The sequence below is a fragment of the Triturus cristatus genome, chromosome 7, assembly GCF_964204655.1.
Source record: "Triturus cristatus chromosome 7, aTriCri1.1, whole genome shotgun sequence".
Taxonomy (NCBI): domain Eukaryota; kingdom Metazoa; phylum Chordata; class Amphibia; order Caudata; family Salamandridae; genus Triturus; species Triturus cristatus.
The window spans coordinates 493,287,883-493,311,049 of record NC_140590.1 but is presented as its reverse complement, the minus strand read 5'-3'; the positions used below and the strand labels follow the sequence as shown (position 1 = coordinate 493,311,049).

Sequence of the window (23,167 nt, the reverse complement as noted above, 5' to 3'; positions counted from 1 at the left end):
CCATAAACCCTATATAACATCATACTGCAGAACTTAAAACAACACAAATCATTGAGGCACATGGGCTAAACAGTGAGCTCCCTGATGAGCTTACAGTAATACAAGAGCAACAACCATCTTACATAACTGATAGTGAATCTCCATTAGAGCAACAAGGCATACAGACACAGTGGGCAAGCGGGCCCGGAACTCACTGCAGGACGTGTATGAAGCTAGTCATACAGACAAACAAAGAGGGTGAATCCCTTGAAGTGTACTGTAAAGCATCAAACATGGACAGTGTGTGACAATGCTCGAAGTGGATTTTACTATCAGGCAAAACATGCTCGAGCTCATAGTATCAAGGCATGCATGGGCTCACAGTAGCAAGTCACAAGCACAAAACTGAGCGGGGCCGCCATAGAGAGCATAGACTTACAAAAGTCATAAAACCTAAAGAACTAAAGGCGTTTCATATACAGCTTACTGTGACAAATAAGAGGCACGGGATGAAGCATGTAAGCTCCCAGTGAGGTCATTCGGTTTTAGTGGGCTAAAGGGAGATTCGGAAGAGCTTTGTTGGTACAAAAGTATCCTGCTTGGCAAGTTTCTGAAAGTGGAAGATAGGGAGAGCATGTTGGGAGTAGATAACTAGGTCAGGCAGATTGAAGATGCAAGAAAAAAGAAGACCTCTGTTTTAGTGGTGCTTGATATGAGAGAACAGAGAACCAACACGTGACAGATAGTTGTAAGGCAGTATGAGGTGTGAAACTTGGAACAACTGGTGAAAACAGGGCAAGAATATAAGATGTGTGTGCATCAGCACAGCAGTTGTGGGAGAAGCCAAATACAGAGATGGAGCAGAGTCTGAAGAGGGGGGAATCAAGGAGAAGATTAGAATATAGAGAAGCAGGTGCACAGGAGACCTGGTCAGGTTCTGAACCCATAATTGCAAAGAAGAGACAAAAAGCAAGCAGAGCAGAATGATCCACAGTGTTGAAAGATATAGGAAAACCGAGGTGATGGGAGAGGGGTGGGAGGTCAAGAAAAGAAATTTAGAGGCAAATGGGGTGAGGGAAGGCAATGAAAATGGCAAAAGCAAAAGCGCATTCTCAAGGGAGTGGAGAGTCTGGAACCAATATTGTAAGATAATATGTAAATTTAGAAAGAAGAGGAAGCAAGTCTTTTGAAGAAGAAAACATGAGCGACAGTTGGCCGGAGTCAAAGGATCTGCTAACGGAAGGGGTGAAGGAGACTACAGTCAACTTAAGGAAGGATGGATAGGAGCAAGGAATGGCTGAGGAGTTCTTTGGGGCATGACAAGACCTAGGATATGGCAAGGGGTTTGTTCAGTTTGGGACTGTATAGATCAGATAGTAAATTGGTGTAAATCTAGAGAATGGGAAAGAATTAAGGATAGGGGTGTAACGGTGAGTGACGTAAGACTGACACCTGGATATCATATAAATCTGTGTGCTTTTTGAAAATTATTGGATAGCGTAATTTGCAATATCATTATCAGGATAATGATTTTCTAGTAGGTGAGAGAACATTGACTATACTTGGAAGTGAGGAAGTCTTGGAAGTTGGCTGATTTGGAAGTCTCATTGACCACAGTAAGGAATAGCTTGTGTGGGTTTGGAGATGTTCTAGTTTTCTTGTCTTTCGCCATATGTGATGGTAGCTGCACACAGAGTTTTTAAGGGTGTGTATTATAAGGTAATCCATAGCTGGGGTACAGGGTAAAGAGACCCGGAGAGTAGTGGGCTTCAAATGCTGGTTAAAGAGTAGGTTGGCTGGTATTGTAGCAAGCATATTATGCCAATATCATTTGTCAAGTTACATAGGATTTAAAGACTACCCTATAGGGGAATGGGAGTGGGTAATAATTCCCCTACTCTGGACATTTAGTCACAAATATTGCATTTGTAAGAGCAAGAAGCTACTAACACTGATCAAAACATCATAGCACTTGAACACTTCTTTGGAGTTGGGAGTGGAGTGTAAAAAAAAAAAAAAAAAAACTGCCTGCGAGTCAAGAGAGTTGGATGTCATTTGCTCGTTGTTAGAGAGAATGGCAAAAGAGAAAAAAGATGCCAAACAGACAAAGGGAAAAGGAAATTGAAGAGAAGAGAGATGGGATTGATGGAGCAGGGATTCGCAAAAAGAAACCCGCTTGTATGGAGTACCCCTGTAAAACGTACTAATTTTAAGCAGTAAATAGTAATAACATGCAGTTACACACCACACATGGGGAATTTGCTTTGCAATATGCATGGAATTAATCCTAACAATACGTAAATAACCAAATGTGAAATAATAATGTGTGTAGAACGTGTTATGAATGTTTCTCATGGCATATTGCATGAATATGTTGTAAAAAGCATGACATGTGTTGCTGTGTCATAATAATTAATTCAGTTTTCCTGCTTTTGCTATGCTAGGTTAACTGTTAACATTGGCTAGAGAAAAGGTGGGTGGTTAACAGTGAAAAATATCATTACCACATTACTAATAAATGTCTGCTTTCTTTTCTTTTAGTAAATGGTTGAATCTCCATTTTGCGTTAAGTTAGCTGAACTGAAATGAATAAAACTTGCAGCGTGTACAAACCACGTGATTGAGTGGCTGGAATGCTGAACAAGCTGAAAGAGCATGATACGGTGAAGGACAGGACGCTTGACGTGCAGCCAACTCAGTTTATTCGTGTGAAAAACCCACAAGATGTTAAATGTATAACAATTGTCCTTAACTTGATACTTTATTCTCATGAGAGAACAGGGACGTATACTGAATATGTGGGAACGAAATCTTAACAATGGGGTAGTTAATAGAAGTACGACTTAATGATAGGGTGACCATCCGCCCCTCGTTTTAACCAGGTTCAGGTTTCATATGTCTTTATTTTGACTTAATATCATAAAAGACGGTACACACAAGGACAATAATATATACATACATTACATTGCATTAAAACACGCCTATATGCAGCATTTTAAAAAAAACATTAAACAAAATATTATAGACTGGATATATGAAGAACCCTTGTATTACGACAAAACAAAACAATCAGGCTACCTGGAAATGTCTGGCTCTAATGACCCAAGCCCACCCAAGGAACTTTGCAACACCTACTACCACAGTCTCCGAGGTATTGGTTTGCAGAGTCCACAAGGCCTCTGAGCTCCTTCTCAATTTCAGCATTTGACAGATGGACCTAATCCATCAATGCCTAGGTGCATGATAGGCAAAAGAAAAGAAGTGCCCCACACTCTCCTTGTGGTCACTACACCAAGGACAAAATTCATTTGAACCAGACCAATTCCTAGAAAAAGACCTTACAGGTAGGGACCCAACTCTAAACTGATGGTATAATTTTTTATCCAGACTCTTAGTAATAGTGCCCCAATAGTTTTCCAAAGAGGAATCGGTTTTAAATACCAAAAATCTACCTGTTAGGGTAGCAGCACCTGACCGTGCAACAGAAAGGGATCTGACAGAAGAAGCCCAATAAAGTGCTTTAAAATCTTGTTTAGGGGGAATACATTAGAACCCGGGGAAACCCAGAGTTGACTAAGACCCATATCTTCCAAAATTAGTTTCACCTCACGTAGCCATGGTATAGTCGCAGAGCCCAGAGATGATCTAACTTCCGCCAATTCGCTGGCAAAAAGACTGAGATCCGGCGACGTCCAGAGCCGTCTCCACAGTGCGACTAACCGATATCGAGCCATCTCATTAATGGGCTTACAGCCCATATCTAATAAGAGGGGTTTAATCGGTGTGGATTGGGGGAGTCCTACCAGTTTGCGCATAAATTTGTTCTGGACTTTTACCAAGGGGGTTAAATCCATATACCCCCACAAGTCAGCCCCATACAAAATGGCAGAGCTAATTTTGGCCTCATAGATCTTAAGTACAGGTGTGACCCGTTTAGTTAAGGACATTTTTTGCTCCTGGATTAGACAGCCCGAGAGGCGGGCAAATCTTAATTGAAGGGCTTCAACCTGGGGTTTCCAACGTAGGCGATAGTCGAAGGTTACTCCAAGGTAGGTCATAAGTTCCACTTGTTCAAGACTTACGCCATTCATACTAATGTGGCTTTTAATGGGGCGATTTTTCGTTAAGACCATAAATTTGGTCTTGCTCACATTCATTTGCAGATTATTAACTTGACAAAACTCCTCAAACCTATTTATTGCTATTTGCAGCCCCCTTCGTGTCTTTGAGAGGAATAAAGTATCATCTGCAAAGATGAGCATAGGGATTCTTGTCCCACCCAATATAGGAGCATCAGTCGGGGTGTTATCAAAAAACTTCACCATCTGCTCAATAAACAATAAAAAAAAGGGTGGGTGCCAGAACGCACCCCTGGCGAACACCTCGCGTTACGGGGAAACTATTTGTCACCTGTCCTTGGGCTCCCCACCTCACCCTGGCAAAGTTGCCCTCATGCAATCTAATAATAAGTTCAAGGAGATCCAACGGCATCCCTAAATTACCCAAGACTGCCCACAGTTTTGCCCTAGGCACAAGATCAAAAGCGGACTTAAGGTCCACAAAGGCGGCATAAATGGACCCTCCGCCCAACAGCACCACCCACCTCGTTTTAACCAATCCCGTAGCTAGAATGGGTGATTTTAGCAACTTTAATGGGATGGCATGTATAGTAAGGGTATAAAGAATAGGTGATTTAGGGGTGGGGCCTGAGAAGTGAGGGCGGCAGATGCGGCTGCTGTCTTAGAGAGAGAGAGTGCGCTGCTGATTATCGGGTTGCAGAGAGGCCTAGATGTTCCAGTCCTATCTTTGTCCTGATCTTAGAGTCCTTGATCCCTGACTCTCTGTCTGGGGGTCCCATGCCGCTACCTAGGCCTGGGTGGTGGTTTTCCTCGTTCTCATTCCTTAGGTTGGTATCTTTGATAACTTGAAGTTATTATCCTTGTACATATGTCTCTTCATCTATCCTTCCGAATTGATTAATGCTCATGTCTGATGTCCCTTCATTCAACCTATGTTTCCTGAGATTAATTATTTGCTGATGGTTTAGAGTGTATTTTCTCTCATGAGGTATTTTTTTAATTAATGCATTTGAGTTAGATCAAATTTAACACGATGCAAACAAAGTTTCTGTGGTTATTTTAGTTTGTCTATATTTGAGTAACTGTTGCCTTCAATTTTTTAACTAATTGGTCCATCGACGAAGAAGATGGAAATTTGAACCATAGGGTTTTATTGAGAAAATTGAGAACTCTCAAACTATTAAACTGCTGAGCATGACGTAGTATTGAATTCGCAAACTTGACACCAGCGCAACAGGGACATGGATGTGTATGGGCTAAAGTTAAATGAAATAATTGAAATGACCATCCCTGTCCAAATTATTGGGTCCACGCTGGATCAGGTGCATACCTATTTATTACCAACACTTGGTTGGGCATTGAGAACCTTTCCTTTCTCCCAACTCCCTGCTAGCCAACTCTGGTGACAATTTCTAAGATGTTCAAAGACAAGACCACTTTGCCAATGAGATCAAACATGTGTGCTGTTGCTACCAAAAACAATAGTCACATTATGGGTCAATACAGACACACTCATTTAAAAAGAATTCCTAAACCTGTAACTGCAACCGACCAGTTCACGGGCCACAACCAGCCTAATGTGGACGCTAAGCTATCAGTTACAGCAGCATTGTCTGCACACATTATTATTCACTGGACTTGCTACAAAATCCAGCCTCTGTGGCATAATTTACAGAATTCAACAACATTTTTAGCTCCAATGTATCCCAAAATGCTACAAACTTTATCACGCTCTGTGCTGACACTCTGCAACTGGCTATTTTAAAATTTTAATGCGCGTGAATCACCCTGGGAGGGGTATCTTGGTGCAGCTCAGAGTCCCAGGCAATAAACAAAACATCTAGACCATAACAGCTCAGTCTTCAGAAGTTTTCTACATTTGAGGGGATCAGTACATTTCCGCATGTGTAAAGGTAAATGATTCCAATACAAAGGGGCAAGATAAGAGAAAGATCTGCCACCTGAGCAAGATTTTCTAAACCATGGTACAGTAAGCAAAGCTTTTCTGTTGATCTTAAAAGTCTGCATGGCTGGTAGGGTGGAAGCTATAAAAAACAAGTATTGGCATAGCCAATAGGTCTCACCTTTGGGACCTTAATATTTGGCCATGTAGCACATCGATAATACGATAACAAGTAAAGGCGCTCTTAAAGTGGAAGAGGCAGTGATCAGAAAGTGAAAGCAGCCCCGTTCACAAACAATTAAGGCGCACTTAAATGCTAAAGCAGCGTCCTTCACAAACAAGGTGCACAAGGTGAAAGCGGCGCCATCACATATAATAAAGGAGTGAGGCCATGCTGTGTGGTAAAGCGTGGTGCTCACCTCTGCCACTTCTTAAATTTCGATTGATGTTTGCCTGAAAGCTTGGCGGAAGAGCGGCGTCTTCCGGGTTTTGCTAGATTTCCTGTAGGCAGCCTCGTACTGATGACGCAAAAGCAGCGAGTGTCCAAGGGTAGAGCTTTCAGGGTGTAGTGATCTTACAAAGCTTTTGTGTATTAAGGGCAATGACTCCGGGCGGTGCATGTGTCTCTGGGCTGTAGGAGAGTTTGGAGACGTGCCCAGCGGTGGGTGGCGTTTCATCACAGATTACAGCCTTATGGGCTAGGCCGAGCCCTTTAAGTCTACTCCTTTTAGCATCTTGCTGCATATAGACTCTTTGTTGCCGCTGCTGATGTGACCAGTTCAGGGCCATTGCATTCCTCGAATGGTTACACTACGCAGTTGCCTTTGTGATGTGGAAAAGATGTTTCTTTCTGCACGCAGCGAGTGCAGATTTGTCAACCACAGGAGCATCGTCCCCATTGGGGCAGAGGCTTTACAATGAAGGCTTCCCGACCTCTTATCGCCATTACGTCTCTGCACAGTTTTAACTCACCTTCGCGCTCATCACAAACTGAAGGCAGACCAGGTTAAAGCCACTTGGCTTCTTTTAACTTGCAGCAATTTAAAAACAAGCTGCTAATTAAAACAAAGCAGCCAAACCAGCTGTGTGGGAGAGATCGGTGGGAGGGGGTGCAAACATGGAGCATGTGTTTATGTAAGCCAAATGAAGCGCGTCCGAAATGTGCTCAAGACAAATTGTGGGGGCGGGCACAGGAATGCAGAAGTCTCCCTGTGTGCGCCGCTGCTCGCTCACGAGAACTAGGCCATGGAAGTCTCTTAGAAGTCTGAAGTGATTCCAAGAGGCCCTCACCTAGAGCAGCCCATGCGCACTGTTCTAGGCAAGACCTAAAGATAGGTAGGGCAGTTGCCGTTTAGAGATTTGTGTGTGAAGCAACAGATTTTAACAAGCATTTGCAATGCAATAGGTCTTGCAATTGCGAGATTTTGAGCTATTGGCATTGTGAATGACAATGCCTTGTATCGGTGTTTGAAAAACCTGCAATAATAAAATACATTGTCATTAATTAATAGCTCAAAATCTCGCAATTGTGAGACCTATTGCATTGTAAATGCTTGTTTGGATAGAGGAGGGATGGCCAGATTGTGGCGGGTGTGGGTGGTGTGAAACAAGAGGTAACAAGATGGGGCGGGGGCCTGAGGCACATAAGCTCATGTTCATGGCTCCTCCAAGTGTGCTCTACCCCTGCACAGCTTATGGGACTATAGGAAAGAGAATCTGGGGACATGCATATCATAGAATTGTCTATCAGTAGAGAATGTTTTTCCCTGTGAGGATCAGGGTGATATGTCAGTCCACTTGAGTATTACTCTCGTTGTCCATTTGATGCCATTTAGAACTGGGTTCTCGTTAGAACTTAATTTGCAGAAAAATACATGCGGCACCCAAAGCTCAGCTCAGAAGCCCATGGTTAGCACTGGCGCACAAAAATCAAGACTGCATAGTCTCCAATCCACCTCATGCCCCGTTTAATCCACTACCAGATACTCCCTGCCCCTTTTTCTCCCTCTTACAGGTTCCTGCTTTCTCCCTTTGTGACATTTTTTCCATCTTTCTCCTTCTTTTACTTTGTGTGTTTACCCTTTCTTCTTGTCGTTTTCCCGTTCTTATTGTCAGGTAATGTCCGATGATGAAAAATGGGGCCTGTGGGCCCCACCTTTACAAATCAAGCGCTGGTTCTCGCTCAGACACCTTGGTGAAAAAGACCCTGTTATTCAGAGTTACCAATCTCTAACTCTATATGGTTTTACCTAATGGTCCCTGCAGCACACCTTATAGAAGCATGAGGATTTTATGTGCCTCTCTTCAGTGACAGCCAAGTGCGATTTCCATCACAGCAGCACTGGTGAATCAGCAGTATTTAAGCATGCACACTCCAGGACAAATCATGTCAGCAAACACAGAGACCTGCTTTATTTTGTCACTTAGCCTTGTTGCAGAGGAGCGACCATCTAATCGTCTCCACAGCCAGGTAGAGGGAAGCATGGGGTCAATAACCAGAGCATCCTCAGTAGATAACAGCCTGGAGATCGATTCTTCAACAACCACAATATAATCTGCAACAATGACCCCGAAAACACCACAGATTGACACAAAGGAGCGGCTGGTCAAAGTGCCTTCTGCAAAGTACGCAGTCCTTGAACAGGATTACATTCTGGCGCTGCATCCCCCGAGCTTCTTCAAGGCGGGGTCTGCGGTATCTGCCTTGGTCTCCACTTTCAGCGACACCGAAAACACAACATAAAATAATAATGTCACGCACAATGCAGCTACCTCATAAAAACTGAGCTGACTCGAGGTTTCATTGCAGACTATCAATAATAAATGGGTTGTCAGCTTCTGCGCTCGTTCTTGTGATTCTCCCTCCGCCTCTGCTGGGAACACTCCCATAGGGCTTCTGAGGAAAAAGGCTGGCAAAATAGATATATGTTTATTTTAAAAAGCAATTTCATCGCATATTTTAGGAGGCAAGCATAAACCGCGAGGCCAAAGACTGCACGCAAAGCACATGCATGTAAAAGACACACCTTTTGTACCCACACCCGAGGCAGCTGCGCGGCGCATTCTTGGCTTTACCTGCAGTCTTAACGAGAAGCAAGAGCAGGGCAGCAGGCAGGCCACTCCTCTACTCTAACGCCGAGGCTCTCGGTCATGCTGCCGGCTCCGGAACCCTCTCAAGGTTATTATCCCACAGCATCCTGCAGCGCTTTATGAAGGGCGGCCGGGGCACGGCGCAGTCCGCACTGCAGGCTTATGCTGAGCACTCGGAGACAGACCGCAGGTGCCTGCCTATGCAGAGTTCTCCAGCCGCAGACATCCAAAGTAAAACACGCGCGGCTGCAAAAGCGAACGCGCTAAGGCCATGTGCTCAAACGCAAGAGACGCCGTACACGTGCACATCTCCTGTCCCCCTTCGCAAACCAAGTCGACAAAAATAGATCTCGCTAAGGCGAGCAACGCATGCGCTGCGTCGCTAGGCGACACCTAAAAATGGTTCTTTTGCAGATGGGAAGCCAATGAAGCGAGTGAAAAAGAGCTGAGAATGCCATCCTAGATGGGAAATTCTGAAAGAGACAAGCTACTGTATTTTGGAAAACTTTGTTTTGTTAGCAGCATCTCATTAATGGAAGCCAGTAGGGCATTGCAGTAATCCAGGCAACTAATAACCAATGCTTGGACCAAGGTTTTCCACAAATAAAGCGGAAGTACAGGAAAAACTCTTCGCAACAGTCACATCACATAAAAACAGGTGCCAGTAATAGCCAAAACCCATTCTTGCATGGTTAGCAACTGATCAAGGCAAACCGAACACCCAGGTTTTTAACAGCCACGATGGGAATTGGCACCGAACCCAATTCAGAAGGCCACGAAGCGGAGGTCCAGAGTTATTGGGTCCTGCCAAACGGCATAATCTCGGTTTTGCTGGGATCCAACTGGAGACAGTTTTCGGTCAACCAGGCCACAATGGCTTGCATCCCAGTTGCAAAAAGTGATTTCAGGATATTCAGATCTTTATCGAATCAGACTATAAACTGTATATCATCAGCATGTGAAAGATGTTCGAATCCAAAAGCTCTGACGATTTTGGCAAAGGGAGGGGGGGGGGATACATAGATGTTATCTTGCTCAATTGTGCACGATTTATAAGGGCCCAGGTCTGAGTTCTGCTAGATAATAAATCAGAGCACCACTGTAGAGCCGTACCATGAATGCCTATTGCCTGCAGCCTTTGGAGCAACCTAGGATGGGACACAGTATCAAATGCTGTAGACAAGTCCAACAGCGCAAGAAATTTTGGAGTATTATCATCAAGAGAACATCTTATATGATCAGTGACCGCAGTAAGCGTTATTTCGTACTGTGCATAGGTCAGAACCCAGACTGCGATGGGTACAATACCTTGTTTGATTCTAGGTACTCCATGAGTTGATTGCTTATTTGGCCCTTCCAACAGCTTGCTCAATAAGGGAAGCAGATAGATAGGTCTATAGTTGGAAAGATACATAGGTGGTAAATTGGCCTTCTTCTGAATAGGTATGACCTGTGCTGCTTTCCAAGCTACGGGGATTTTCCCAGAGCTAAACAGATAAATTGCGGAAAGAGCAGATAGCAGAAGCTAGCGGATTAGACAATGCCGCAGAGATCAGACCAGGAGTGATGTCTAAAGGAGACCCACATTTGGCAGATGCTAACGCTTTCTGAATAGAATCAGGCTTAAGTAGTTTGAAATTGTCTAAGGTGCTAGAACTTTGGAAAGGCTACAGACTGAAATTAGACCCCAAGATCTCTTGCTTATCTAGTCTGGGGAAGTTTCTGTAAATCATATTTATTTTCTCTTCAAAGTGATTAGCAAGGGAGTCACAGAGCTTGTGACAGTTGAATGTCAGAGGAAAAGCATGAGGGTTTATGAAAGCATTAAGGACTTTAAATAACTCTTCCTAGGACTTAACCGCCTGAATGGTTTGAAGAAAGATATGTGGCTTCCGAGCTTTTTTAATATTACTATGATACAGTATTAAGGATGCTTTGTAAACCTTCTTATCCATCAAGTTGTTGGACTGGCGCCATTTCCTCTCACGTTTGTTGCACAGGGCCTTTTCAGTTCGCAATTCTGGTGTATACCAAGGTGCATGTGTCCTGTATTTAGATGTAGAACAGGTTTTCAAATCGGAATGATAATCTGATAATGCTTTATCCACATCTGCATCATCAGTTGTTATCCTAAAGTCAAACTATTTGGCAAAGGTGTCCAGAATCACTTTGCGCCTGTATCGCATCAGATTTTTCATGGCCTTCTTAGTGTGTTCTGGCCCATTTTTCATTGAGATTTGAAACCAAATCAAGAAATGTTCCGTCCGTAATAGAAGTGGAGGGTCCTCACAGGATAAAGAGCGCAACTTTCTGGTTTAGACCCAACGTAGTTAGGTCAGAAAGGAGTTGGCTGTCTTCATATTTAGTGGAGCTTCCCTGTGAAAGTTAAAATCTCCCAATAAGAGAAATTGTTTAGATGCTAGAACATGTGTGGAAATGAATTCAGTGAGTTGACTGAAATCTCTTGTGGGTCCAGGGGGCGATAAACAAGAGAACCACTCCAACAATCTGTAAGGGACATTTCTATCTTGAAAACACATATCCCCGCCTAGTCTGCTAGTAAAGTCTCTATAAATGAGACTTTCACTGTGTCTTCAAAACTGATAGCAGTACCGCCACATAACCTGCCCTCTCTGTCTCATCTCAGCATGCGATCGTTTTCTGGGAGAGCTAGCGCAATGGCAGGTGCAGTAGTGGAGTACAACCAGGTTTCAGTTAGAAAGACATTCTCAGGTGCTACTGAGGACAGCAAATCTCAGAATTCAATAGCATGTTTTGGTAACCTTACAGTTATTGCTAGCAGTATTCATGAATTAAACTTGAATTATAGGAGTTGCACCTTTACTCATCCAGTTAGTGCCAACAATTTATGAATATAACATGAGTTTTGTCTGTAGCATGAAAAAATCCCCATGTTTGAACATGTAAATATAACTGGGTGGAAAGATTAATAGCTTCTTTGTCATGAAAATGTGTTGCTTCATTGTTCATGCAAATTGATGTATCATCGACTCTGTTCTCAAAGCAGCAGTCAATAAAAAAACAAGCATTGGCATAGCCAATAGCTCTCGCCTTGTTGGACATTATAAGCGTTTAGCCATGCAGCAGTTGATGTTGCACCAAGGATATTGTGCTGCATAATTAAACACTTATAAGATCCCAAAGGCGATACCTATTGGCTATGCCAATGCTTGTTTTTTAAAATGTGTGGAGGGATGCACATTTTGCCACTTTGCAAATGTCCACCTCTGGCACACCTCTACACACAAGGTCGTAGTGGAAGACTTTTTCTGGTGGAATGGGCCCCGATTGCCCCAGGCTGTTCTTTCTTTGCTGGTGAGTAACAATCCTTGTGCACAGTATAATCCAGTAGGAAAAGTGTTCTCTTTTGAATCACCGTGCTTTACTTCTTGCCAGTGTACCCGACAAAGAGCTGATCATCCGATATAATCACTTTCGTACAGATATTGTAATAGCTTACCACCGGCCTGAGGCCCAGCCTATCAACGACTCCTCCTCCTTGGTGGGGTGGGGCTTTGGATAGACGTTGGGCAATTGTCCCAAATGAGATGTAGTAACCAACTTAGGTAAGAATGGCATTTTAGTTTGCAGTTAGAGCTTGTCTGGAAAGAAGCATATAAAAGGTGGACGAACACTCAGGGCATGTATCTCGCTAATACAAGGAGCAGAGGTAACTGCAACCAAAAATATTAACTTCAAAGTAAGTAACCCACACTGGCAACTATACAGAGGCTCCAACCAGCACTCATTGAGAACGTCAACACTAAATTCAGGTCCCATGGAGGCTTTCCAAATGGAACTAGTGGAAACTAATTTATCAAACCCTTAAAAACGTGTCAACCACTGGGGATTTGAACAAGGATCTTTGGCCCTGGAGAGAGAATGAAAAGGGCTGACAAACCCCCAATATAATCCTCGATTATGCCAACTGCACAAATTTGCTGACTCTCGGACAAAGTGAACTGTGTGTGGGAAGTTAGCCGAGGTCACTTTCCCGAGATCAATGTGCCTGCCTGTACACCTGGCTATAAATGTATTCCATCTCCCAGAATAAACCGACTAAGTAGAGGGGCGCAAGATAATAGGATCACACGGACCACCCCAGTGGAAGCTTAAAGAACTTCAATGTTTTACTGTCTTTTTATATTATTGTAAATTATTGATATACAATAAACATACTGTTGACACTGATGACTACGTGAAGGTCTGACATGTCTTAATATTTAAGACCACAGACTGTGTACTAAACCACAGAATGTGTACTTTGAGTCCCCAATTCGCTATAAAGGAACTCCTGACACCACCTTCACAGGTTGCTTGCTCTCTTGTCAATATGAGAAAATAAATTCCATTGTTGGGTGCAGCCTCGATTGACGAAGAGGTTATAAAACAGAATCCAAAGAAAGCATAAAAAATACAAAAGCTCACGGGAAAAAAAAAAAGTTATTTACACAAGAGAAAGCTATGAACCAACGGCATAGAATAGGAAGAAGACAAGTCACTCCGTTCTCCAGGTTGCCGTTGGAATGTTGGTTCAAGACCTTGACATGGACCACATGGATGAAGAGGCTAACTAAGATGACGCAGTTATGGGTGATCTCTTGGCTACTCTCAGTCTCGGAACTGAATATCTGAGAACCCTGTAACAGGATTGATATGTGCACATTAGGGGATGTTTGAGTGTCCCCACACATCAAACTGCATGCAGATTTGTACACTTCGTCTGATGTGCATAAAATAAAATTTTCCAATTCGTCATGCTCTCGAGCCATGTAAGGAGAGCCTAAACCCCATTACAGAGTTCAACGCAACTTGAATGTCTGCTGGTTTTCGATGTGACAGAGAATAAGTGAGTGTTGAGACCCATTTAAGATGCAGAGAAAAGAAAAAGATACTCTGTGGAAACGGCAGGAGTGAATGGTGATTTGTTGAGACCACAATGGTTGCCAGGACACTAGGAATCTGTAAGGCTGTAACCGCTCTAATTTAAATATTTTCATCGGATTTAATATACCCCAGAAATAATGTATAAAATGAAGAGTTTCCCACTGAAGCCTGTACTGGATGGTGCTTGCAGACGGGAATGTTTCCCGCTTATTGAGATGCATTGGTTTAGACAGAGACCATGCGCCACATATACGTTTGTTAGCCCGATCAAGTTTGATGCTTAGCGTACTTATTTGTCAAAAATCTCGGCTGGGATGATTCGGAGACAAATTACTGCTGCATGTTGGACGTTTGGTGTGGTTAAAAGAGGCACAGGAGCTAACCAGCTGCACCAATGAGATTGAGTGGCTTCCATGCAATGAACGCTATGTCTTAGCTAAGGAATCTATTGAAGGAACCCATGGAGGCCAGGTAAAGTACATGATAATTTGGGGTATAGGGGTTAGAATATTTTCAAGACTATCACTCACTATGTGATTAATGTTCGCAGAGATATGGACAGCATATATAGGTTGTTGATGCTTTTAATCAAGCTGTATAGTGAAGTCGTTAATATGGATGCAAGGCTATTTGTACTACTGTTGTTGTGCGCAGCCTATTGCTCTTTCAAAACAATAAAAATAATAACAAGCCTGGGAGTTGTGCGTGCGTGCGCAGTCTGCTCTGTTTTGAAGCACTGCACTCGTGCTTGTGGCGCACCCTCTGCTCGCTCCCGCAAGCTGGATGCCGCCACAAGCACGAGTGTGTGCGCCCAAAAAAGGAGCAGAAAGACGGCTAAAGGTCCTCCTATGCAGCACATGAGCGCTGCGTAGGCAAGACCTAAAAAGGGCACACAAAAAAACTAAACTTACAGAAAATCCCAACATTTTACCTCAGATTTTTATTGACTGAATATAGTGTTATTAATCTGTAAAACTGTTTCATACAAAAGCATTGATAAAACCAGATAAATTCCCATTCTTAAAAACGTTTTTTTTTTTTTTAAATACAGATAGGAGATACTTCTCTTTTAAAGAATCTGGCATCTTAAATCTTACAGTTAGATGTGGAGTGTAAAATACTATTATGCAAGGAAGTTTTTAATGTAAGGATGCATTTCAAAGGCGAATAGTGTAGCTAGAAGGTAATAAGAAGACGGTAGGCCAATTTTAAAACATAACTGTGATACACGGAATAAAAAGAGGCACTACATGAGGTGGGCATTTGTAGGCTTGTTTCTCCGGAGTGTGAGACAGTAGTTTTGTACAAACGATGTACTTTCAAGGTTAGAAGGGACAGCGGTAATAAAATGGTGTCTGGGCCACAATCCACGACAAATCAATTATTAGTGATTAACATTTTCAGTGGGACCTGTAAACATTTATTTCTCAAGAAATCCTTGTTTTGTGCAGCATTGGGATTCCTTTTGTATCAACGTGTGTTAAAATGTTACAACGAAAAAAGAGCTACAGAAAGTGCCATATAATGCTGCATAACGCACTTCTTGCCACATAATCTGCATTCAAGTCATGTCTTAAAGCGCAAATTAGAATAAACAAAAAAATACAAGCTCTCTGTGCCAAAGTCAGTTCCAAGGAAAAGACACAAATCCTATGAGATAAATAAAAAGTACATCAAAGATAGAATATAGAAACAAAATATTGCTTAATATGGGCAAATACATAAATGTAGGCAATACTGCGTCTGTGAAATTCCAGATGAATAAATAGGAGTACGTTGAGCACATGCTCTAGTGAGGTGCACGTAACCGCCTTTACCAGAGGTTTAAACTTCTGATCAGGCCAAATATCCGTTAATTAAGCTCGTGGAGGCAATTCAGTTTGTAGTCTGCGCTGACAAATGATCAATATTTTATAAGCAGCGTCACCCTGTGGGTTAGACTGCAGTGGTCCGACCACACACGTGTACTGACTGCTCCATTATTTGAAGGACGTTAAATACGGCTTTCTATAGATTTCTGGACTCTGTAGGTTTTTAAGTGGTGTTCTGTGATGGATTCTCCGGCCGACCCCACGGGCTTCAAGTGTAAGTATTTCCGGGCACGCCATCGCAGGCCTTTTGAGAGCACATAGAGAGAGAGATGTGTGGTACATTAGCTTGGCCGCATCAGAAAAGAGCAGCCAAGTTCAGCTCACAAGGGAATGAAGCTGTGCTGCATATGCAGACTGCGCTGAGATATCAAAATAATATTCAAGTACAAAAGACTGTCATTTCACACACCCCGGATATAAAATAACACTACACACAAATTAAAACAATACAAGGTATGTGTAAAAACTTACGAAAAAGTAAAAGAAGTGCTCAATACAGATTCGAGTGAAAGTGTTTCTCAGTTTGACATGTGCTTTCAGCAAACAACTCGACAAGGCGACGGAGAGTGCCATTATGGAAACCTTTGACAAATTGAATGGCATGTGTGCAAGGGTGTTTATAGTGCTGTGCCAGATGCTGGGGGGTGTAGGCCATTTAAACAAAGGCATGCTCAGCAGATTTAGCACAATTTAAAAGCGGCTGGATTCACACGCATTCTTTTAATGTATAGAGCTGCAGCGTGCAGTGGGAAAGAGACATAAGAAAATTCTGGAGTGGTGTTGGGGGGGCTAATGCCTCTGTGAGAGTCCCGGCAAGACACCATCTGTGTTTGCAAGCATGTTTTACTCTCTATCATTTACATGATTTACTCTCTACCCATACACGTTCTTCGTATTTTTGCATGTCTTATCATTTGCATGTAGATATATAGATCTATCATGGCAGATAAGCATTGCCTGGTGTCTGATTTAGGTCGCTTTTAATTTTATTAATTGTCTCTCCTTTATCATTTGGAGGTGGTCCCGAGTTCTCTGTGTAGAGCAAATGTGCATGCATACAGTTTTAGAAGGAGGTAGTTGGAGAACACGAACAGCTTTCTCTACTTGACCAAAACAATTTGGTTTCAAGTAATGACGATCCGATGTATTTTTGTTCAATGTTTTATACTTGACTTGCCTCAGACACCTGTTTTGTTAAAGTATGGATACTTGTTGAGGTCAGGGATAACAGCGCTCCATAAAAATCTCAGGTGTCTAACATAGGTTTGAAAGGGTGGGAACTATTCAGAGGTGGAACATGCTTTAATTACTCTGAATGGAATTTAAGTAGTCAATTACGATTCACCGGAAAAACGGCTTTGGACTAGCCCTTCTATATCTATGCTGAACACCCAAAACCAATCTTATGTTCGACTCTGGTGAAAGTTCAATATAGTATTGTTTGGGTATGGCTTGTAAAATACGACATAACCATAGCAACAACCTCTCTCTCTCTCTTATTCCTTTATCTCCTGGGTTTTTCGAGCATTCTTCTTGCGGTATTCAGTGACTAAGAAAAGACCTTCCTCCATAACAAGCAGAGATGTGGCCTAGCAGGTAGAGCTGCCAGCTTTGGAAATGTAGAACCAGCTTCGAATCCTGGTCTCTGTGCCATCGTGGGATTCTTGGAAAGCCACTTAACCTTGCTGTAACATTTGGTACTCATGTAAAATGTAAAGCACTCTAATGCCCTTGGGTCAAGGTTGTGCTAAAATTTTAAAAAGTAACAGTGGTTCTATATACCATGTTTGTATGTGTGTACTCTACTGCTGTTTGTGGTACCCTTTAATCTTGATTTGTGATGTTGGTATGGCATACAAGTGTTGTGCCCGTTTTCACATTTTCCTCGAATACAGTTTCACACTCTAAAATTTATAAGCAAACAATGTCTTCCCTGAGATTTTTGTTCTTCCACATTGACAGTTCAGAGTACTTGCACCTACACTCGGGAACTGGCTCTGTGCTCATGCACCATGACCCTCCCCCTAAAGCTTAGGGGGAGGGTCACGGTGCATGAGCGCAGTGCCTAAACTCATGCACCCCAGATGTCCTTCAGCTTCACCCTTGCCCTCTCCCCCATACAGTTATAGGTTCTTCTTTCTCAGATATCAAAAACAACAGCAAACAATAAGTGATGTAATGGAATTCTTAAAAACACCTTCAAGCTCCAAATCTATCAATAGGCATAAAGAAAACAAATAAGCAGCTTTCATAGCGGCCCAGGCTTGCACAAGGCCCATTTAGTCACTGCTGTTAATATTTTTAGGTCTCGCCTACGCAGCGCGCATGCGCCGCTTAGGAGGGGACCTCTTGGAATGAATCAGCTTTTTTGCTCAAAACCGTGCACGCTTTGAATTGCAACGCGTGCACGTCTGGCATTTCCCTTATGGGAGCGAACGGCGCCATCTGTTAGCAATTACCGTGCTCGCTCCCGCAAGGTAAACGCTGCGTGTCCCTGCTCTCTGCCGCACTCCACCCCACCCCTCCACTTGTTTACCGAGTGTCAGTTAACCCGCGGGCTACGCCGAGAGCGAGACGCATTTGTCCTTGTTTTATTCTGTTTGCAGTTTTGAATAGTGAAAACTCGACTCAAAGGAATTTACACGAGCAGCAGTTACAAAGGTTGCATGTGTTTTTTTGGCAGTAAGTAATTTACTCCAAATTACAGGATGTTCAGTCGACGCAGATACTCGAATCTAATTCACGAGTTCCAAAGTCGGCAGCCCTGGCTTTCTGCTGGTCTTTCTGTGCTCCGCGGTCCGTAAAAAAATTGTAGTCCTGCATCTATGTTTGTATAATGCCCATTTTTAGGTCGAGCCTACAGCAGCACATGCGCTGTTGCTCGACTTTTAGTAAGTGGGATTTAAAAGTGCTTCCCACTGGCTTTTGCTGGCCTAATGCTTGCATTCACGCGAGCGTGAACGTGCACAGCTGCCAGCTTGCTGATTACTTTCACTTTGGGCGCTGCTGCGCGCACACCACTCGCGTGTTTGCCAGCACGCGCGCGCAAACAACACCCTCCGCCTCTCTCACTCCCGCAGCAGCCCCAATCTTTGTATTCCCCACGACCAATGCTTGTCTACTTCTCTACTTCACTCTCGGCCTCTCTTTTAAGCTTACTGGTTACTCTACCTCACCTTTCACCTCCTCGTTCTCCCCTTTACACTTTACCTTTTTTTCTGCCTTACTACTTTCTTTATCTGAACATCTTTCTCTACCACTTCTCATTTTGTCCCTATATAGGGCTCCCGCCTATACTTAGCTCATTGTCACCTCACTACCTGTCTTCACCATCTGTCTCTCAAACTACCTCCCTCTCTATACTATTCCATCTGCCTTATCCCAAAACCAACATCTCCATCCAAACACAAAATGGCTTTAACACTGCTTCCTAAAGCATTCTTTTAGTACTGTTTTGCTGGAGGACACCAAGTAGCATTGTCTTTTAAATGTCTTTTTCCTGCACTCGTTAATGAAAGTTTAGCATATCTTTCAATATTGCTTGACAACACAGGGGCGTGAATTTGCAGAAAATGCTTTTAAAGTTGTTCTCGAAAGGGACCCTCAAAATACTTTTTGCCTAGGCGACACAAACATCCGTAAGTTGGCACAGCTCTTAAGGTCCTACCCGTGGGACGTTCAGCCTATATTCCTTACTCCAAAGCTCCCAGAAGCCCATCCCTTGATTGTGACAAGTTGAGCTCTGCCCCTTCTGAGTATTTGTGAAGGCACACCTTTGTACGTCACCAGCTGCTTCATTTACTGCAGCTCTCCAATTGAAACTGAAACGTTTTGAAAACTGGAGAGCCGATCATACTCGTAGAATTTACCTGCGCTTTGTCATGATTCTGGTCAAAATCTCTTTAGAGCCTTTCATCTTTTAGGGACAAGTCTGCATTTGTGGTCGAGAATGCATCTGCTTGTCTGTACTGCTGCCGGTTGTCAAGGTGTGTGAAACTCCAAAACCAATTTTTATCCTTCACAGGTTTGCCATAATGTTTCGTTTCCAATTTGCAAAAACAATTTTTTCCATTTCGTTTTATTTCAGTTTAATTGAACGTGACTGTCTCATTGTTTTTCTTGGTGGTGTTTCATTAAGCTCCTGTATGACTAGGTGTATCTTTTTTAGTAATGCATGCATTTCCTTTGCCTCTGATTTCTCAAGTGGTAGTTGGAAAATTGAAAACACTGGTGAACTTTAAATTGTATCAAACTAGGACCATTCATTATATGTAACTATTCATGCATATTACTGTATTGTTCGTTTCGGTATACAAGTAGCCTTACATGCGTGCAGCATTGGTCCTCCCAAGCGATACCTACTCTTTTCATGGGAGGGGAGATTAGTCCTGTGGCACATGTTGTCTTTGCGTTATGTTAAGCTTGTTCACAAAGGCGTGGACCGAGGTGTCATTAACTATATAAGCGCCATTCAACCCAACACCCCAAGGAGACGGGTCTTTTATGTTATTAAGCACCTCACCATATGTGACTGTGAGGATATCTGGGAGTCCTGAAATCCCAGAACTCGTGGGTTTTATACCTCAGTGGCCTCAGCAACCCCCCTTCCTGTGGTGGGTTAGCACAACCCTCCGCTTCCGGCAGGTGCCGGTTTTAGTAGCCACTCCGGTCCTAGCTCTTGTGTGCAGCTCACAGAGGAGGCGGCAGCTTGTTAAAGCGCTTGTGTGTGGTGTGTGATGGCAGGTGCCAATCTCGAACAAGAAACCATGCGGGATGAAGCCCTATGTTTATCTTTTGCGACGCTACTATTTATAGGTTTTACATTAATGGACATTGCACTTATATCATACATCGTTTTCAACAATAAAATGGTTGCAAATTACCTTTAACTATTTATTCTTTTTTTTTGCAGATGGTTCAGCGCTGGGGTGAATGTTATCCAAAAAGAACAAGCATTGGCATAGCCAATATGTCTCGCCTTTGGGACCTTATAAGTGTTTAGTTATCCAGCACAATATCCTTGGTGCAACAACATCAAGTGTTGCATGGCTAAACACTTATAAGGTCCCAAAGGCGAGACCTATTGGCTAGTCCAATGCTGGTTTGTTTTGTTTTCTAAAGCTGCCCACCCACGCGTAGAAGCATTACTCTCATCGCCACCTGTATCCAACTTTAAAAAGTTCTATGGTGGCTATGGCCTGCAACGTGATATCCTTCCACAAGACACGTTAATTCTTAAAAATCATCAAAATTAGAAGTTACTGACTTTCTAAAACAGGTTAACCTAGGATCCGTATCGGAATCGCACGGATACAAGACTGTCCTCGATGCAAATGTTTGTCCCTGAAATGTTCCCCTGAGAGAGGAGGTGTGAAAGTGCGCGCGCATGATCGATTACCGTGCAGAGTCCTTAGAAACACACTGCTCACCTGAGACTATGGACCGGGTGGTTCCTCTTCCACGGCTCCAGCTCGCTCAATGGAAACATCGCCGGCCAGCCCAGCAACAGCTCCCCTCCACCCTAGGTGAGGCCAGTCCCATCACACCAGGTGAGGCCAGTCCCATCACACCTCGAGTCAAATCCATCCACCGAGGGGTGTATGCTCGCCTGTTCCTCCCCCACCACCTTCCATGAGTGAGGAGTTCCGGCGTCCGCCGCTTCTTTCTCAAACTCGGCGCTAGTGTGGGCGTGGTGAGGAGGTTCGCCCCGGCGCCAGAGAGGCTTCTCTCGACTCGTGCCTTCTGCCCTCCCCGTGCCACCTCCCCTCCTCTGCAGGGATAGGATTTCAGCTACTCCTTTGCCCGCTCCCCAGCGAAATCTGTCCTCCTGCACAGTTCTTACAAGTTCTTGCTGCAGCAGAGACGATGCACACTGCTTGCTACCCTACCTATTTCCGCAGGGCAGTCCTCCCACTCACCACATCAGGCAATGAATGCACAATGTGCTGCCCCGTCTTCCAAAACCACCCACACCCATCTCTACTTTCTCGCACCCACAAAATTCTTTCACTCGCTCCTGTGAATTCTTTACCACCATTTGATGGCACCCTGCCTCCTATGTGGTCTGTCCTCTCCACTCGCAAATATCTGGCTACTGTTCTATTATTTCGGGGCTGTGTCTCGTTTTTTAATCCCTCTGCCCCACACACATCTTCCTTCATATAGGAAAAATAACCTCATGCCATAATTACCCTTGCCTTCAGACCTCCTGCAAACACCTAAAAAAGTTACCACCCTTCCTACAGCCCTTTGTTGTAAATATTTAATATCTTTAATGTACTTACCGATCCTCCTCTCATGTATTAGCCCTTCCTTTGTGTCCGTTCCCCATTCTTTCTTTGGAATACTCGTTGTGTTCTAAGTGCTCGTTTCTAATCCAAGCTGCATTCCAGACTAGTCAGTTGGTGTCTGGTCAGCTGGTGTGGTGTACGCTTTGTCTGTGCTCCAGTAATAAACATCCTGTTTACTGTGGAAAGGCTCCTGCGTTGTTACTACAACCCTCTACATCATTTTGGCGACGATTTCATGTGCTGAACGGACAAGAATGTGAGCCTTCATCAGAGCAGACATCCCACAAGCGACACCCTCCACAAGAATCCACGGCGTACCGCACTACCGGTGATTTCCTGAGACTACGATTCAGATCCACGCATCCCGCGAAAATTATATGAAGAAAGAACGAGATTGCGGAGCTGTGCTGACGTCACCCGGCAAACCGTGAGTCAGTCACTGTGCGTTTGTCACCCGCATGCGCAAATCCATTACGTGTTGAACGTTTCTAGGCAGCAGCGTTCCCCGGCGTCAGTGTTTCCTAGTATCATCCTATCTCTGCATTCCAGCTCACCGCGTAACCACACAACGTGATGACGTCTCCCCACTATGTCTAGCGGCCATTTTGGATCAGGAAATTTCATAGTCGTAACTGTGTACACTCATTTTGGCCGCAACACTGTTCTCAGCGGAGTTTCTGGACATTGTTATTAACTAGCGCATATTCATACAATAGCGATGCGCGCACCATGGGAAAAATAAATAAACATTCACTCAACACGAAGTGGAACGAAGTATACAAAGGACATCATACAAACTACCAACGTCAAACAGACTCTTCTGCAAGTGCTACATTCATGAGTGTTACCCTCACATGGTGATACACTTACCATTGAAAAAAAAAGTAAAGCAAAGAAAAAGAAGCGTTATTACAACAACAAAAAAAAATACAATTTCAGTCCAACAATAGTTGACATACAAACTTTCTTGCCAAACTTTCCAGAATATTTTGTCTCGTTTTGCTAAACAACACCATGACTCAACAATCAAATCAACAAGTCACAGTG

General features: G+C 43.5%; 1 protein-coding gene across 2 annotated transcripts in view; it reads right to left on the bottom strand.

The window, feature by feature from the left end:
* CYBC1 (cytochrome b-245 chaperone 1) overlaps nt 1-23,167 on the bottom strand; it is a 102,550-nt gene that overhangs the window by 64,204 nt on the left and 15,179 nt on the right. The gene's annotated exons all lie outside the window — the stretch shown is intronic.